The sequence below is a fragment of the Armigeres subalbatus genome, unplaced genomic scaffold, assembly GCF_024139115.2.
Source record: "Armigeres subalbatus isolate Guangzhou_Male unplaced genomic scaffold, GZ_Asu_2 Contig455, whole genome shotgun sequence".
Classification (NCBI taxonomy): Eukaryota; Metazoa; Arthropoda; class Insecta; order Diptera; family Culicidae; genus Armigeres; species Armigeres subalbatus.
The window spans coordinates 1,644-17,430 of NW_026943211.1; the positions used below are offsets into that span (position 1 = coordinate 1,644).

The following is a 15,787-nucleotide window of genomic DNA, read 5'->3' on the forward strand; positions in this document are numbered from 1 at the left end:
TTACTCCAATTAATCCCAAATGCGCCACCAAGTTGGCGCGAAAATAGATAGTAGTGTAATGGCGAAAGTCCTTTCTACTCCGGTCAATGCACCAATTAGCAATGATGGCGTAATAGCGTAAGTCCTTTGTCCCCTTTGTTTCAGAACAATTTCACAGAACATTGCACGATGAGTGAATGATCTTTTATCTAGTTTTCTGCTAATGCGATTTGATCAATTATTCCAAAATTACACAATCCAGCCGAGGGATAAGTAATCATTGTACAATGTTCTGTAACATTCCAACTGCCCTTTTTGCAATTCTGTGCACAATGGAGCAATCAGAACAAATTTCCTGATCGAATGAGTGACGGAGATATATTTTCCTATTACAGTCGCCTCTCCACATCTCGATATTGAAGGGACCATCGAGATAGGGAGAGATCGAGGAATGGAAGGAAAATTGAAATGGGTACTAGCTCCAAAAAACTCGGTGCTATGAAAAACGGCAACAAAACGAATGCCGTTTCTTGTTGTTGATGTGCTTGTTATTGTCCAAAGATGGTCTAGTAGCCTGAAAATTTGAACATATCGACATAAGGAGAGTGAATCCTGAACAAAATATGATCAGAACACATCGAGATAGAGATATATCGAGATAGGTAAGTTATCGAGATGTAGAAAGCACAAATGTATGTAGATTGAAGGCACTAAGCAAACCATCGACATAAGGAGAGATATCGAGATGCAATATGTTCTATAGAAAGTCGATATGAAGAGAGTCGACTGTATTTTGACTGAAATCCCCATACGAACTTCAAATCAGATGCGCCAGCTTATGCAACAAGCGATTGACCTGAAATTTTGAGAGATTGATTTTCTCACCAAAAGATACAATCCTGGGGAGTGCCCCGTGGAATTCTACAAAAAAAATGTTTATCTTTACTAAGCTGGGCCAGTCTACTAATCATTTGATAATGATGAGCAGGGTTTCGACTTTTCGTTTCAATGAGACCAAAGCAAGCGTTTTTTTCGGGTCAATGGAAAATCTTTTTTTTTGTTGTTTATGTTGAGGATCATCTTTCCTCAATCTTTTCGCTAGAATTAGCCTTGGCAGATAAGCCACCATCTTGCCTATTAGATGAAAATTCTTTTTCGTAACAATAATAGCTGTGTGGATGCGCTTACTCTAGCCACACAACCACGCTATCTGTATGAAAGCGTTAAGTTATTTGTTCCACATAAGCTACTACCATTTGCATTTAGAATGCCACGAAAAGACTCGTATATCAAAGAAAAAGAGCAAAACAACATTTGGCAGCAATCGAAGTGTGCGAAAAAAGGTTATCACTTTCCAGGCTGTTTTTCTTTCCCGAAAAGCGATTTCTCCCCGAAAATTTTCGCGAGGGAGCATTCTGTGCTCCTGATATTGAGTGAGCATTACAAACTCTGGATGGGCATCTTGAAGTGATAATCTATCTCGAAAACCAATTAGATGGAGTTCTAATTTTAGAAGGTTAAAGTTTTTGTATATGTTCGGATCAGATAAATAGCGTTAGATGCATCTCGTCATAATATATTTCTTCTATCTTCACCAGTTAACAATGTGTTGCCTCTTTACACTTACATAAAAGATTTTCACAGATATAAGTTTCTTTAAAAAGTGCATAACCAATAGTTTTGTTACTGAGGCTAAGCAATCCGGCTTCCTAATTTAGTCACATTTTTTGATAAGTTAAATATACTAAACAAATTCATTATATTGAAATATTTTTGATATAGAAACTAAACTAAACAAAATTATGATAGTACATCATAAAATCATCTCGTTTTTATAAACATTAAGGATTCCTAAAAAAAAACATTACTTCTTTCAGTATAAAATCAGTATATCAACACAAAAAATTGGTTGCCACTCAGATAATCAACGGCCGCATCATGTTAGTTGATCGTAGAACATGCTTTGCTATGATACGCTTCAACTTCCTTTGCTTGTTGGTAACCTGAGTGGCAGTTGTACACTCAGACATCATTCTGAGCACGGAGCCTGGAACTATGTGGCCGGATTTGTTAATTTGCACTTTACATATAGTTTCAACAATATTCAACTTGTTGTTTCCATTTAGCAGTTTTCATATAGCGTTCGTTTATAATTGATAGAGGAAAGAGTGGAGAGTGGACATTGGGAAAAAGAATTGGATTTTGATACTTTTAATAGACCTGCACACGCGCAATCAAAATCAAATGTCCAGCAATCGCATTATACGCAGTTTCTCATTCTTCTATGATAATGATATTAGAGCTTGGTTCAGTAAAAGTCTCGTTTTCAGCACTTCAGAAGTTTGATAATTGGTTTTGATATTCACCTAGGGAAGTAAAAAGGTACAAAAACTCTCTGTTTTCCAAATCGTTGGACCCGCTCCAATGCGCATTCACATTCCATTTTTTTTCTATCAATCTTTTGTTTTTCGAAACATAGAAATAGTATAGTGAGTAGTAGTGGATAGTAGTAGTAAATAGCAGCGATACATATAGGGTTTTGATTTGAGAACAAGTAACAGTTAATACAGCATCTGTAATATTTTTATTTTTGCTTCGATTCTAAGGAGATATAGAATTTGAGAATGGGTCAACAGTTTCTTATATTCCGGTTTATGGTACAATTTGAGAAAGAGAGGTTTGTAGTTGTCTTAGACACGAGTTAACATCAACATCATCATGTGTTTTATTTTCTAGTGTACAGGAGAGGGAAAATTTAGTTGTTATTCAGTATACGCTTAGAGATAACAAGTGATGCATTTTAGGATCCATTTTTTTCGGGTTGAGGGCTTAAAACCGATTCTCTTATAATGATTATTGGCACGGGGTTCTTGCGAAGGTATGTTTCATGGAACATACTCTGTATGTTTGAATTGAATTTCCTAGTTTATTGTTCGTTGAACGTTCCTCAGCTTAACTAACAGAAACATGAAACTCTTGATTATTTATCATCTTTTCTGTTTTGTTTCGTCTGGTTTTGGTTTTTATTAATATTTTGTTTCCTGGAAATGAATTTATTTTTAGCTTAGGCCACATCAATTATATATTCAGTTGCTTGTCTCGCTTCGTCATTTTGTTGATTTGTTATATCCGACTAATCTAACATTTGTTAATTAAGTGTTTTTGTGTTTATTTCTCATACTGAATATCTGTTCATTCCTGCTATTCTAAATATCGTTCTGTCTGTTTTCAATGTTTAATGCATTTTGTTTTTATTTTTTATTTCCCCTCTATCATTCGGCTTACTCTGATCGCTAGCTGATAGGCCTGAGAATGTGTTCATTTATTGTTTCATCGAAGTTTTGTTTTGAATTGAGAATTTCATCTTTAAGACAGTTGAGAGAGATTTTTTAAAGGGACTATCTACATGAAAGCTAAAATTGTTATTGAAAACTGACAAATGATGTTGGATAATTAAATATGAAACAAATAAACATTTGCGACTCCACCGTCAAAAGTTATGATAATTTACATAATTTCCCAAAACGTACTGGAAGTGTCTAATAGCGTTCTTTTTAATGACAAAATTGAAAAAAAAATCCAAAAATATAATTCAAATCAAACAATTGGTTTCCATTTTCTTCAAAGAATAAAAATAATGGGCATAAGAAGGCATAGGTCAAACAAAATGATAAAACGGTTCAAGGTTTAAGCCCTTTAGCACACCGTCGCTTGGTTCGTTCTTTATTATTCATTTGAAGTAAATTCTTAGTACATAAAAATGCAATGTATAACACAAAACAGAAATTATTTAGCTTATAAATAGGAAATTTGGGCCAAATAGGCAAAACCTCATAGCATATTTTTGTGAGCAGCACATGGAAATTGGTAATCAAAAAGAAACACATTACAAATTATTATAACTTTTGCTGATTTAGTGAATTAATACATTACTGATTTTTTTAAATAGACTTAATAGATATTAGGTTTCGAAGAAAAAAAAATCAATATAAAAAGAAATGAAAAGGTCTGGTCCATTCAAAATCTGGAAACTTGATTTTTTTTTCTATAATTGTGCGATATTGACGTCCATGTTGGAATGTTACAAGGGTAGGGAAGAGGCGTTAATATTCTTTACGTTATTACGTTACGTTATTCTTTACTGATATAATCCTTAGTTGGCGTTCGTTCTAGAGAAACAACAAATAATTTAAATATGTTCAAATTTGTTTCCAAAAGTATAGTAGAAAGTAGAAATGAACATGAAACGAAATTTTTTTTACTCAAGTGAGCTCTTCGTTTTGCCTTCAACCGTTTGATATGTAATCATTATAAATACGAAATAAATTATTCCTTTCTTTTCATTTTGTTGACATTACATCTCCCACAGAGACAATGCTGACAATGCAAATTTAGGAACGATGCATCAAATTCTTCTGTTACCAAGAAAAGTGATGGATCCAACGGCCATAGACCCGGCAACAAATCAAGGACAATGATAGGAGTGTCGTATCATGGAAAATGAGTACTCCTGGATCGGGCAGGCGTAAGCTAGGGCAACAATTTTTCAAATACGCTGACCCAAAGTACCAATATCTTCTACAGTGGCGACAACAGTGTAGATCGTGGGGTTGCCTTCGTGGCGATCGGGAAAAAAATGAAGCGAGTTATCCGGTGAAAGAAGAATGGCCCAAACAACGGGTTATCGGGTATATGACGACGTGAAGGATACGTTCTGTTAGAGCCATGATGAGGCCAAAGAGAACTCAACACGCTATACAAATATTATCATTGGATTTTTTCGACTTTGGATTCCGTCCTTCGGGAAGATAGAAGGGTCATTCTGTAGATTCAAATGTGGACCGTCACGAAAAGTGGTCGGAAAATATAGACTAAATAGTATCTTAGCTGTCTTCCGATCGAATTGGGAGATTTTGGTATCAATCGATAGACGAACTCTTTAAGAATTTGTCCAGCTTTTATCAGCGATAATTTAAAATCGCCAATCTATTGGAAATTGGATTTTCGTCAACCAATGTTAAAACCGGTAAACCAATAAATCCCGTACATGTATTATGAGCACAGACATCAAAATCGTACAACTTACAGACTGGGTTCTAATTCTCAGCTCATTCAAGATTTCACGGAGAGCGGACACGAGGGCTGCACACTACTGTCACAACGATGACACCGGTAGAAGCAGTTCAATGGTGTCTAACGTGTTTCAGCGATTTATCATCGAGTGGCTAGTAGCAGTGAAGTGGATTTCTTTCTCAAATCTGATTTTCGGTACGAAAACCCTCCCTTTTATGAGCGCGGCTGGGACTCTGGAGAAAGCCGTGTTGGGTGGATCTACGACCTCGTTCTTGTTCACTTGGAGCTGCTGTTCTTGGTGGCGTCTTTAGTACTCTCCAAGACGGCGTGCTTGGCTAGCTCGCCCGGAAGCAGAAGACGGACGGTGATTGTTGAGCGTTTGTTGTAGTGCCCGTTGCAGCCATCGTCGCAACCGTTTTTTCGTTCTGCCGATTGGTCGCGAAAACAGGACCTCAGCTAGCCAGTATCCGATTGCAATGGATCAGGCAGCCGATGCTATTTGCGTTGGCTCGCTGGCTCCGCCTTTCATTCGTTCGCTGTCAGTGCTGCCGAGCAAAACAGCAGGGTCGAGGCACTTTCTTCAAAGTGCAAATCATAATCGCTTGGTCTCGGTAGCAGCGCAAACCCTCGTCTAGGGGAACACTGCAAAAATTTATTCCCGTGGATGACGTCTCAAATCACTAAGAGGCTGACGTTGGCAGTTGGGTGAATTTTTTTTTCACGAGTCTGATTTTAGATTCGTTACTTTTATGATTGAAAAGGCTCATTATTGAAAACAATTCCATGCTTTTCAGAACCATCATTTTACACAAGAGATGTGACAAATAATTTTCGAAGTGCAAATGGTCGGGGTCCAGCGAAACCGTACCAAGCGCCTTTTTGGGTGATATTTTGCTCGTAGAATGAAAACTAATAGTTATTCATATCAGTTCATTCGTACATTCGTTGTTGGATATCCTCAGTTATAGGGTAGAAGGATATCCAATACGATTTGTGATCGAATGAATGAATTGCTACACGGAAATTTGTACAAGAAAAAGGGTAATTTTTCATTGGCGCTTGGTGCGATTTGGCTGTCACAAGCGCTCACCGAAGAGGCCCGGTGCAATGTTTTTCGTTGGCGTCAGAAACAGTGAAGTGCATTTTTTTCACATGAATCTGAATTTTGTCTTCGTAAGAAATCGATCTTTTTTCGGACCGCCATTATGAACAATTCATAAAATGTTTTCTATATTACAAACACAACTTTAAACGCACATCTTTTCTGAGTGTGTTTGCGGCGCAGATTATCCGGACATTAACCATGTCGCGTGGGCGTGCGATGAGCATCGTGGCCCCAGATCTACGCTAAAAGAACATCTCCGGGTCCGAGGAAAACAACGAAAACCTATTAGGGAAGTGTTGGCGGGTCTTGACCTCGAATACATGTCCCTTGTCCACCAATTCTTGAAAGTAGCAGATGTTAGGCTGTAACCATTGTCCCCTTGTCGTACCCCATCACGAATGTTTTCTTCTTGTTGCTCATCAATGTCTGTCGTTATTCCCTCTAGTATTTCTTCCTCTTGTTGTCTCCCAAGAAAATATTTGTTTGTTCCGTTACAGATGAAACATCGTTAAGCATCTAATCCATGTAACGATTAGAATCGTAATTAGTCAATACCTTAAGGGGATACGGGAAGCACAAACAATCATCAAATCGTCATCATTTTCATCATTGAATGCTTAATTTTTTTTCTACAACAAATATGATTTTGAAAATGTATCAGCGGCGCGTGCTTACTCTCCATCTACATGCTGATACATTTACAGTTTCATCAAACAATTAAAAACGGAAATATGCCGCTCCAAAGTTACGAGGTGATAATGCTAGAAAGAGACAAAAGATAGGAAAAATAACACGGTGTGTAGTGCTTCCCCGAGTCACCTTAAATCCCCCTCCTTTCCCTTTGTATTATTGTATTCCCTAACCTCGACCAAACCGCGAGTTTATTTATAAGAATCAAGATTAAAATTGTACTAGAAACATGATTTCGGCTCCGTAGCGCTTTACGGCTAATGAGCCTCTCAAATAAACAAAACATTAAAAAAAATACAAACACAACCGCAAATAATGCATGACGTCTAGTGAAATAAATCCATATTCATTCTTTAAAAAATAAATGATACAGTAAAGTCGCAGGGGACGCCTGATGACAGCACTTCAATGGCAAAGATGTATTCGATAGCTGTCATAACCAGTGCTAATAAATTTCGTCTCATGAATTTGAACGCCGAATAGTAAATCTAGTCAGCCATTTTTTGCCCCTTTATTTTTCCATGCCATCCCCGTTGATCAGTTAATCTCTTGAATTAAAAGATTTTATCCTGTCAATTGAAATACACGTCATTTGAATGACTGGTGGTCGGAATAATGAAAAATTTAGCTAAAGATGACTCCATAAATTGATACAAGGCAAATTTTCAAACTGACATTATATCCACTAAAAGTCAATCAAATGAATAGATCTTGGCTACTCAATTAAGATCTCGATATCCAATTGAGATCTACGTAGGCTTAACATTCGGGATAAAATCCTCAATTTACATTGAGATCTCACGGCGCCGGTCACAGCAGCCTTAGATCAGCGTCAGTAAACATATTCGGAAGTGTGCGCCCAATTGGCGGTCGTGTCTCAGATACAACCTTCTAATTTCTAATGCGGACGTTTTTCGCCTCTGACATTTCCTGAGTAATTTGCGATTTGGTTCATGTTTAATTTGTCAACAAACGTTTAAAATGTAAATTCCTATCAAAATAAGCACTATCTGAGAAAATCACGCTATATGCCCGACAAGTTAAGCCATCATCTATCAGATACTGGAATGGTTGTTTCAATAAACGTCAGGTTTCCGTCGCCATTTGCACGAAAAGCACCAAAATTTAGAATATGGCCACCAGAGACGCGTCCTCGTTCCGAGATGCTGGTGGCCAAGGAAAGAAAAGTCGATCGAATAAAAAAATGCCGGATCGAGCAACAGTTTTGCTGAGGAGAAATCGGTTCACCACCTACCTGCAATCAATTCTGTTAAAATTATTTCTAGGAAACCACTTAAGTGGTTAATTAATATTCTTGAGGGCTTCAAGCAATATTTCCAGAATATTCACAGGATTTAATTTAACTATTTTCAGGATAAATGTTTCATTTCAAGGATTTATTAGGAATTACGTGACAGAAGCATGACATACATCTTGGAATTCTCATGATTTCCAGAAATGGTTGGTTATGCGGATCCAAATCCAGAAATTCCTACCAAAAAACTAAATCACAATTCCAATAACTTTTGAAATTTTGTTCTTTAACTTTTATATCTTTAGATCGTTCTTAAGGTGAAACTGTCCAGAAGCCAAAAAATACTACCTCGCATGTTCAGAGGCACCAATATAAAACAAAGAAGCAGCAAGCGTAGAACAAAAAGATGACAGGTGCTCAGTATTGATAGTGGTGCCCAAGATGAATACACCACTAGGTGTTCCAATCTACCAAATTCACGATTCAGCCATCTTGGATTTTAGTATGGGAGAGCCAGCCGTTTTGTTTATGTATTGCACCGAAAATGAATTTTTCACCCCCGCCTTCTTCTCGCCCATAAACTGGGCAGATTGAAACACCTAGCTGTGTATTCATCTTGGTGGTGCCCTTGAAATCGCGAGGTTAAAAAAAATGGATTCCGTAAAGTTTGTCCTTAAACGTTAATCTTTTAGGATTTTTTAATTTCTTTAGAATATTATTGATATCAAATTTTATTTATTCAAATGTTATCAGTTTCTTACGAATTCAATGAATCCTGCCCTAGAATACTTCTTACAATCTATCCAAACATGCAAACAACTATCACAAACTTTAAAGATTTTTGTAAGTTTTTATTTATAGTTTTATTAACTCTGTTTGACATTTCTCCACCTCAATTCCGGCGACTGACGTGAAAGCATGGAACAAAAGCATCGCCAGCCAGGACTGGGGAAACAAATGAAGGGCAGGGCCAATAACACCGCTGTCTACCAAATCCCTTGCGGGAGAAAACCTAAATATCCTGCAGCATCAGGGACACACTGGCAGCCAAATCTGTCAACCTTACAGTTCACATTTGTTTTCATGGGCGTAGCCAGGATTTCAAGTAGGTGGGGGCAGCTGGGAGATCTCCAAGAGTTTCTCTGGAAATTCCTCCTGGAATTATTACAGGAATTCCACTGGCAGTTCCCTCAAGAATTCCTCCAGGATTTCCTCCGAGATGTATTCCGGTAGTTCTGTCGGCAGTTCCTACGGGGGTTCCTCTGAAAATTCTTCTGGGAATTTCCTCCAGGAATTCATTCAGTTTTTTTTTTCTGAAATTCATTTAGGCTTCTTCAGGAATTTATAGAGGAATTCCTCCAGAAACATCTCAGAGAATTACTCGGAGGTCGGAGGTCCTCTGATGGTCCAGCCACATACCCCTACAAAGGTTTCAAGATTTTTCCGAGAATTCTTCTGGTAGTTCCTGCGGAGGCTCCTCTGAAAATTCTCCCGGAAGTTTCTTCAGAAATTCCTCCCGGAGTTCCTGCGAGAATTCCTCCAAGAGGAATTTCCGGGGGAACTTCTGGAAGAATTCCCGGAGAAATTCTCAGCAGAATTCTCGGAGGAACTGCCGGTGGAACTTCTGGAGGAATTTCTTGAAGAACTACCGGAAAAATTTCTGGAGGAATCCCATGAATCCCATTTGGACATCCCATGAAATTCCTACCAAATACCCTCCAGGAATTCCCTGTGTAGTTCCTGGAGGGATTACCGGAGGAGCTCTTGGAAAAAAACTCTTTGAGAAGCTCCTGGAGGAACTCCCACTAGCTATTTCAGAGCAATTCCGCAAGGAAGTCTTGAAATAATTCTTGGAGAAGTTCCTAAAGGAATTTCCGGAGAAATATCTGAAGGAATTTCTAGAGGAATGGTCGATGAGGAAATTGATATTTTCAAAACAACGGGTCGACGCGATCTCAGCGCAACGCGCTATTGTAATCCAGCCTTGACCAACTGAGGACAGAAGAGACTATCCGGCAATCCTATGGTCCGCTAGCTTTTGGGTTTTCCGCAAATACAATAAAAAACTCACAATCACTTCACGGACAGTCGTCGCAAGTGGTAGTGGGCCGCATGGCATCAACGTCTTTTCTTCTTGGAATAACTGATAGACCCTGGTCATCTTGGCTGAGCGTGGTTTTATAAAAGCATTGAAATATTGTGTTTGGTAGAGATTTTGCCATCCTAGAGTAAATTAATAATGCCATAAAGAACGAGCATCACAAAAAAATATTCCGAAGAGTGGTTTATGATTTTAAAAACTATACATTCTAGAATGGTCTTGCTTGTGGAAGCTTGTGACTCCTGCAAGGATGTTATCGATCATTTAGTAGTTTGTCAATAACTTACCACAGAGGCTTAATTTCAAAACGTGTTGTATGGTGGACTTCTAGTGCGACAGTTTTTCTACAACTCTCGGCGGAAGGAGTATCGGCTGAGTACCGCCAGAAGCTCGAAGAACGGATAAGTGCAATGGGAGTCGATCCATGGAGAGGTGAGCACTACAGCACGAGAAGTGGTAGGCACTGCACAGAGGTGACCCAGGACGGGTTGGTTCGATGTGGAGTGTCAGAGAGTGACAGACGAGAAGAACGTTGCCAGAAGCCGGATGTTGGTGTCGGGTACCCGATCGAATAGAGATCAGTACAAGGAAGCAAGAGCAGCCAAAAAACGATCACACCGCAGGAAGGAGAAAGAATATGAAGAACTAGTGATTAGCGATGCGCAGGAAAAAAAATGGAGCAGAACGATATGCGGAGGTTTTATGAGTCTGTAAATGGCGTGCGGAGAAAGACAGCGCCATCACCCGTCATGTGCAACGACCAACAAGGGAATTTGCTGACAGACAGAAACCGAAGTGGCTGCCAGGTGGAACAATACTTCGAGACTTTGTTGGATAGTGGAAGTGACGGTGCATTGGTGAGCAGAATAAATATTAGCGACGATGGACAAGCTGTGGAGTCGCTTACACTAGATGAGGTTAAAAAAGCTGTTAAAGGCTGCGGGGAAGGACCAGCTCCCGGCTGAACTTCTCAAATAAGGCAGTGAGGAGCTTTATGAAGTTCTCCACCATATTATGTCGAAAATATGGGAACACGAGGAAATGCCTGCTAGCTGGTTGGACGGCCTTATTTGCCCTTTCTTCAATTAAGGACACAGACTGGAGTGCGCCAATTACCGAGGAATAACCCTCCTTAATTCTGCGTACAAAATTTTGTCCCTTTTTCTGTTCAACAGATTGAGACCGCTTGAAGAGTCCTTCGTCGGCGAATACCAAGCAGGTTTTCGTGAGGGCCGATCAACGATAGATCAAATGTTATAAATTCCGGGAGTACAACTTGCAGACACATCATCTGATTATTGATTTCAAGGCGGCGTTCGATTCAGTGAAACGGAATGAATTATGGCAAATTATGCTTGAACATGGTTTTCTGGCGAAACTAATACGGCTGATTCGTATAACGTTGGACGGATTGAAATCAAGTGTAAGGGTTGCGGATGAAATATCGACGTCATTTGTTACCTTAGATGGATTAAAGCAGGGTGATGCACTCTCGAATCTACTGTTCAATATAGCACTCGAGGGAGCGATTAGGAGAGCTGGTGTGCAAAGAAGCAAGACCATTATCACAAGATCGCATATGCTCCTGGGATTTGCGGACGATATCGATATTATCAGGATTGATCGCCGTGCCGTGGAAGAGGCTGCCGAGGAACTGTAGCCCATTAAGTATCAGTGTGCCAGAATGGATCGGTCAAATATTTAAAGCACGAATTTGAATGGATTAATTTCCTGATATATTTTTCCTCAGCATTCAATGGACCCGATTCTGTTATATTTTTTCTGAAAGTAATTGTAAAAGTTGGCATCGTTCGAGTTTTCTTTTCCTGACGTCAAAATTTTGAAAAGTAATTCCCCTTCCTACGCTAAGCAGAATATAAGCCCCTATTTATCCATATGATACGCGCTTACCCATGATCATGGGTAGGACATTGCTTCGACTATCCCACCCAGAGACATTCATTCCTAGGACATGTTCTACTTGTCCCACCCACTTCCGGCGCCATATTGATGACCACCTTCGTGCTTGACACTCGGTCGCTGTTTTTTGGATTCAATTTTCTATTCGGTTTGCGCCATACTCTAACCAGCCCATCCAATCTCACAATGCTAAACTTGTCGTTCGAGAATATGGCGCCCTTTCTTAACTATTTGCGGACTGACCTAAAGAGGTTTGCCAACTATGACCTTGCTGTCAGCAATAATAATGGAGTTGTGACGGTCAATATGCTTCGACTTACAGTCTCTCTCCTGGAAGCAGTTTGAAGTGGTTCAGTTCTATATCACATATTGAACCGACGATCGAGACCCAATTTTCACATTTCTTTCGGCATTTTACTAAACGGAACGGATAAAACTTTCTACAGCACTCTGCTCGCGCTAGTTTTCTGACAAACTGACATGCACGTTTAATTTTTTGGCGATAATCAGGTATTATAATATTCCAGATGAACTTTGTGCCCTCACTTTTGACTTTGTTTCACGTTTAACAATAACATTTCCTGATCCTGTGAAATTTGGGTTCTCTACGGATTATGTTCATTTTCATTTATTTAGTTTACATCTAAACAGAAAACACTGAATCAACAATTTGACGCCACAATACACGGTTCGAGGCCGCATCTCTCCATCCTCAAATGCGCCCCACGCCCCACGGATTAAGTAACAGATGCTGATGGGCAAATGTATTTTTCCCGGTCTACCTTTACGGATATGAAGCGTGGAAGAGAAGCCAGGAAATGATGCATGGCACAGGCGCATAAATCATGAGCTATGTCCAGTGTACAAAAAGAACAAAATTGTATATCGTGTAAAACGCGGCAAATTTTGGAGGTCGTAGTGTGAAAATAGGAAGAAAGAATTTGATGAACAATATTTAATTGAAGTACATATAAAGTCACGACGATTATAAAGCTCCAAAATACTCCAAGCATAGATGTAGCGACGTTGTAGATATACTCTTGTGCACTGCTCAGAGGAAATACTGTTTAATAGGAAGTAGTCATTCATTTCTTGATAATTCCAAGAAATTTTTAGGCAAATGATTGGCTATGCGATGTAGGTCGAGTACTGTACCTATTTGTGCCATTCAGATCAATAGTCAATTTCTGTCGATGTCTATTCGGGGGTATTTGTTTCATTCGGATTAATGGTATTCGAGCAAATAATGTCATTCGGACGATTGTTATAAAACTAAAAGGTCCCGTTTTTTGCCAATTTTGACACTACGCCTCATCCCTACAACTAAAATTCCTACAATCTCGAAATATTGCTGATTTAAAAGTTCCAGATTCAGAATGGATCACAAAAGACATGAAATCGGTTCGACCAACGATAACAAATAAAAGCGTCAAGCAATTCTATAGTTCCATCTGAGTGCATAGAAAAGTGATATGAGAACCACGAAGGGACTGAAAGACAAATTTTAGTTATATGCGGGCCGAAGCTTGAATTGGGACTTTGTTCATCTTTTTACTTTTTGTTTTGTTTTGTGTTTCTGGATCTCGGATCCCGAAAAAGACAATTTTCATAAGACGGATTGAATTGTGCACTGTTCAGGGCACTTACTGGGTTGCTGTGAATCAAACAGCCCAGTCATCTTCGTTTTATGATCCTTAATTTTACAGAAATTTGTTTGTTCTCCTCGATCGATTCGCCAATAATGTTTCAAACCCCCTGGTATTTCGCGTGGTAGGTATTCCAGACGCAAATTTGCTTCAATATTCGTTCAGCTTCTTATAAATGGTTTTTGGTGGAGATCAGATCTCGGAACTGACCTACTGTTGCATAGATCTAATGCGCGTGTTTGGTGTTTGTAATTGTTTGGATGTGCTTGTGTGATCTACTGGATCTACTCCTTCTTGCCGCGTCGCATGATCCGACGATAGAAGTCTCGGACTCGATCGTGGACGACGACTACCGGCAGAAGCTGTTGCGGTTGCTCTGAACTACTTGCGGTATCTTCTGCTGCTAGGGGTGGTTCTTCTACATTGGAGTGTGACGCCGACGCCGAAGTCGATGGTTCCGTTGGGTGACCGTTGTCGGGACAGTTGCTGCTGCCAGCGCTGGTGGACCCGTTGCCATGCTGACTATGCTGGTGCCCTAGACCGAGCATCGTACGCAGCTTGGCAATGGGATGCACTGCCAGGGCCGATGTTAGCGAACCGGCTCTGGACAGACGACGGTGGTGGTGACTGGAGGACGATCGATGCAACGGCGGCGGCGGCTGGTGCGAAACGAGAGAAGTGCATTCCCCATATTACTGGTCGTCCTCTGGGGGTTGTTTTGCGAGCGCTAGCAAGATCATGGTCAGCTCTTTGCGGGAAATTTTGCCTTCTTTGTCATAGCCGACCCCTCGCAGGATGGTCTCCTCGAACTCGTTCAGGTCCTGCGCGTCGTAGTCCTGGAGGTGGGCGTAAAGATTAAAATAATTGACTTGTGTAAAGCTTCGCATTCATACCTTTTTGACAAGCTCTAGCAAGTCTTTCAGGAAGCCGCGAAGCTCTTCATTCTCGATGGATCCATTGTTGTCCTACGCAATAAAAATGATGAAAATAATTAGATAATAAACATTCGTAGAATGAGAATGATTCCTATTAAACTTGCTAATTACTATTTATATCTAATTTATAACTTCCAAATTATAACTTACAAATGTTAGTGCAGATAAAACGCTTTAGGTTTACTCTTATTACGAATTAAGTACTGTCCATTTAATTCCACCAGTTAATTATCGTTATCTTTGCAGATACGTATTTCGACCACAACTGTGTGGTCGTCTTCAGTGTCTTGTACTTGACTCGACTTGAAGAAAACAATCGCAACTTACACTATTTATACTACGCTAGGTACCTAATCTAATCTTATTTGCCTACTTTATTTACCTATACAGTAAATTACATTATTGTTTAGGTAGAAACTTAGTAGTAGGCAAATAAGATTAGATTAAACCTAACATGTATAAATAGTGTGTTGCGATTGTTTTCAAGTCGAGTCAAGAATAAGACACTGAAGACGACCACACAGTTGTGGTCGAAATACGTATCTGCAAAGATAACGAAAATTAACTGGTGGAATTAAATGGACAGTACTTAATTCGTCTTAGACGGTTTAATACATTCCACTAAACGAGCTTAATATATTTTTCTTACTCTTATTGTCAAGTAAAAAGCTTTTATACATAAATCATTGAATTCTCTTGCCAATTTAGATTTATCTGCCCACTCAATGCTGCTGCAATTTATAGCCGTACTCACTCACCCTGTCGTATAGCGAAAACACCTTCTCGATGTCGTCCTTCGTCAGTCTGGCAGCGCCCTGCAGTTCATCCGAAGCGGAAAAGGAAGCATAAAAAAATAAATACCGGGATTAGTCCAATCTCACCAGGCACATCCATTTTTCCATTTCCCAGCTAGCTCCGATCTCTTCCAAGAAAGAACAGCAATAAAATTAAAATAGGAACCACAAAAAACTGCAACAATACAAAACAGTTTGCCCAATGGAACAAACACTTCAGCGAGAGAGATTGCCGAAAAATACTCATTACCGGCAGCGGTGTTCTCAACTGCAATCAGCTGGTTTGCCC

The 15,787-nt window shown here is 39.5% G+C and overlaps 1 long non-coding RNA gene across 1 annotated transcript; it reads right to left on the minus strand.

Annotated features, from left to right (window-relative positions):
* Window positions 1-1,539: 1,539 nt before the first annotated feature.
* Window positions 1,540-15,529, minus strand: LOC134204212 (uncharacterized). The gene is made up of 3 exons (XR_009977809.1): window positions 15,463-15,529; window positions 14,663-14,734; window positions 1,540-14,605 (listed from the first exon to the last, which is right to left on the minus strand). It is a non-coding gene; the product is annotated as an uncharacterized LOC134204212 (long non-coding RNA).
* Window positions 15,530-15,787: the final 258 nt, after the last annotated feature.